The 4,270-nt window shown below is 38.4% G+C and overlaps 1 pseudogene; it reads left to right on the plus strand.

The window, feature by feature from the left end:
• The first annotated feature begins 2,601 nt into the window (after window positions 1–2,601).
• LOC129475846 (large ribosomal subunit protein uL23-like) lies at window positions 2,602–3,180 on the plus strand (annotated as a pseudogene).
• Window positions 3,181–4,270: the final 1,090 nt, after the last annotated feature.

The raw sequence follows: 4,270 nt of genomic DNA on the forward strand, positions 1-4,270 counted from the left end.
CACATAGGTGCTTTCAAGTTTCTTTGCTGGAAGTTTTCATACAGAATCTCAGATTTGACTTTTAAAGGTCTAATTCAGGCTAAAAGCCAAGCTAAGAACATACTATCAGATTTCAGCTGCAGTCCTCATAGCTTTGTGTGAATTCCTCTCCTCTTGAAGCCCCCAAAATATCCCTAAATTCCTGGGCCTACCAGGAAATGACTTTCTTTACTAACCTGTAAGGCCGCGAACCCTGTAATCTAGGTATCAGGCTGGCTTTTCTCAGAGTGCTGTTGGGAATGAAGTTTTTGGTATTCCAAAAAAAAAAAAAAAAAAAAAGAATTAACGTGGAAACAAATGATCTCTTAGCGAGGCAAGCTTTACTTTCTGCATAAAGGCTGCTACTCAATAGCTGTCCAGCCACAAGAGCACACCAAACAAAGGAGACAGAGTTACTTATAACCTGATATGTCTACCCTAGTGCTGTTTCCAGTTTCCATTGGCTGAAATAGGACCTCACATTTTACACTTTACCTGATTGGCTGTTAGTTTAAAACTTTCTTAATTAGGTAAGGGGAATAGAACAAAGAAAGAAAAGGAAGTTGCCCAGGGATAGTTAAGGAAGCATCTCCAAATAAGGAATGGCCTGCACTACGGGCTGGGGCTTGTCTAGTTCTGTCCAGGCCTGCTGGAGCAAGCTAGGACAACTGGTTTGGAATACACACACATGCACACACACACACACGTAAAAATAGTGGATAGCTGTGACTTTATAATCTTTGAGGAAGAACTTTCCCATTTCTCACAGTGCTTTGTAAGCATTGTCTCCATAAAAGTCAACCTTACTTCCTTAAAATTGCTGGTCATAACTGATCTTAGGTACACTTCCTAAATATGATATTCCAGTAAAATAACCAAAATTTCCAATTATGTCCTGTTATAAGGCGAATAGATTCTTACTGGACTTTTGCTAACAACTATATCATCCTGAAAATAAGAGTATTCAGTAAGGATTTCAAAATTCTGGAAAAATCAGGCAGGGAAAAAAGATAAATGCTTCATTTCTGTTTACAAAAGTATAATCTACTAAATTGTTGTAAGTTACAGTTAGATTAAGAGAAAGAGATTTCTTAAATCCAGAAACTAGAACATTAAAGAACCAGCAGTGCTCCAAAAAGCTATAAAATTATAATCAATTTTCATCACTTCATTCAGTGCCATGTAATCAATTCCAGTCTTGCTGGATCTTGGGTTAGCAGTGTCATGAACCCATCAATTTCTCAACCAGACTTCTGGAGATCTTCGCTGAGTCAAGTGCATGGTCTTAAAGTTATTTAAGCAATATCATCAGAAGCCTATAACCAGAGTACCTGTCATGGGCTTTTCCGTGAGTCTCAGAGGGAGTCCTGTGTTGGAGATGAACATTCTGACCTGTAGCTGATTGCAGGAGCTTTCAGGAAAGCATCAGGGGGAAGTAATATCTAAATAACATAGAGAATGAAATGGCTGTGATGAAAGATCTGATGAGAGTTCATTATACCACAACTGACAAGGATATTCGATTTTTTCTGTGGCATACAACATTCATTTATTTATTTAGAGACAGAGTCTTGCTCTGTCACCCAGGCTGGAGTGCAGTGGCGCGATCTTGGCTCACTGCAAGCTCTGTCTCCCGGGTTCACGCCATTCTCCTGCCTCAGCCTCCCGAGTGGGACTACAGGCGCCCGCCACCACACCTGGCTAGTTTTTGTATTTTTAATAGAGATGGGGATTCACCGGGTTAGCCAGGATGGTCTGGATCTCCTGACCTTGTGATCCACCCGCCTCAGCCTCCCAAAGTGCTAGGATTACAGGCATGAGCCAGTGCACCTGGCACAAAATTTAAAATAATAATTGGAATTATGACTCATTACTCTATACTGGCACATAGCACGGATAAGGAGGACATTGACACATTTCTGGGAATTTTATATAATTTCTGAAAACATAACATTTTACCCATACAAATATAACACAGGGAAGGTTAGGTATCTCTTTTTTTTTGTATCTTATGTATCATTTTCCTTATAAAAAATACATCCTACTTTACTTGTGAAACATGCCCTACTTTTCTTGCATGTTTTGCATAGAGTTGTTTCTAGTTATTCTACTATTTCTAGTAGTTTTATTTACATATATTGATTATAATTTTAATACTTACTAATCTCTTATTTTCCAGAGAAAACTAGGAAGTAGACAGTTATAAACTGTCGTATATTAGCATTCTATAGTAGGTTAGAAAATGTAGGAATATACCATCTCCCAACATCTAGAGGGATGTGTTTCCTCATAATACAATTTCTCACTGTGGCAGAAAAAAAGATGTTTATTAATGGGCCAAAATATCTTTAGTCTCTCTGTAAAAATAGGAAGCCAAAAGTATATAAACGTGAATTATTTATGTTCAGTAATTAACGTTTTAGTATTGTATCTTATTTATAAATGGTCTAGATATTTAAGGCAAATCTTTTACTTAGCTTAACTGTAATGTTAAAAATTACCACAAGTACTTTGGAAACTACTGTTAGGCAGATTTACTGTAAACAGATTATTTTTGAAATAATGGTTTTCGCTTTTCACAAGATGGCACCAAAAGCGAAGAAGGAAGCTCCTGCCCCTCCTAAAGCTGAAGCCAAAGCGAAGGCTTTAAAGGCCACGAAGGCAGTGTTAAGGTGTCCACAGCCACACGCAAAAAAGAAGATCCGCATGTCACTCACCTTCAGGCAGCCCAAGACACTGCGACTCCAGAGGCAGCCCAAATATCCTCGGAAGAGCACCCCCAGGAGAAACAAGCTTGACCACTGTGCTGTCATCAAGTTTCCACTGACCGCTGAGTCAGCCAGAAGAAGATAGAAAACAACACGCTTGTGTTCATTGTGGATGTTAAAGCCAGAAGCGCCAGATCAAACAGGCTGTGAAGAAGAAGCGCTATGACAGTGATGTGGCCAAGGTCACCACCCTCATTTGTCCTGATAAAGAGAAGAAGGCATATGTTCGACTGGCTCCTGATTGTGATGCTTTGGATGTTGCAACAAAATTGGGATCATCTAAACTGAGTCCAGCTGGCTAACTCTAAATATATGTGTATCTTTTCACCATAAGAAAATAACGTTTTTCATAAGAATGACAAATTAATTAGAATCAAATCTATAAGCTTTAAGATTTTACGTTTCTAGTGAGTATAATATTAGCTTATTGGACTGGAACTCAAGCAGAATAGGAATTTATGTTTGTTTTATATTCAATAGTGATAACTTTGAAGATGTAGTTGTTTTATTACACCAAAAATATTATATTAATCTTATTTAACTAAGTTTTATCCAAATCGTGTTAACTTAAAAAACATTTGATCATTTCCTATATTTCTAGGGTTTGGTGAATATTTCTTTATAAATGCTTATTTTTTTCCAAGCCAAGTTAGAATAGAGCACTTTTAGAGGATTTTATAAATGAATTTTGCAATGCTATCTGGAGTTAAGAAAATGTCACATATATATAAGATACATTAATAGATATACAAACACAAATAGAGATTTCATAGCTTTCATCCTGAAATTTCAGCCATGAATCGGGCATAAATATTCTGATGGTTAATTTTAGATATCTACTTAATTGGATTAAGAGACACACATAGCTAGTAAAACACAATTTCTGGGCATATCTGTGAGGGTGTTTCTGGAAGACACTGAGATAACCATGACCCAATGTGGATGGGCACTGATGTGATTTGGCTGTGTCCCCACCCAGATCTCATCTCGAATTGTAGTTCCTATAATCCCTACATGTCATGGGAGGGACCCAGTGGGAGGTGATTGAATCACGGTGGTGGTTACTGCCATGCTGTTCCCATGACAGTGAGTGAGTTCTCATGATCTGATGGTTTTATAAGGGGCTTTTCCCCTTTGGCTCAGCACTTCTCCTTGTTGCTGCCATGTGAAGAAGGACAGCTTTGCTTCCCCTTCTGCCATGATTGTGAGGCCCCTGCAGCCATGTGGAACTGTCAGCCCATTAAACCTCTTTGTTCTTTATTGATTGCTCAGACTCAGGTATTTCTTCATAGCTGTATAAAAATGGATGAATACAGGCATCATCCAATTGGTTGAGAGCCCAGATAGAACAACAAGGAAAAGGAAAAGGAAAGGTGAATTATCTCCTTCTGAAATGGAAACATCTTTCTTCTCCTGCCCTTGACATCAGAACTTCAGGGTTTCAGACCTTTGGCCTCAGAATCAGAGTTACATCACTGGCTTCC

Source organism: Symphalangus syndactylus, chromosome X (assembly GCF_028878055.3).
Source record: "Symphalangus syndactylus isolate Jambi chromosome X, NHGRI_mSymSyn1-v2.1_pri, whole genome shotgun sequence".
In the NCBI taxonomy this organism is placed as follows: Eukaryota; Metazoa; Chordata; class Mammalia; order Primates; family Hylobatidae; genus Symphalangus; species Symphalangus syndactylus.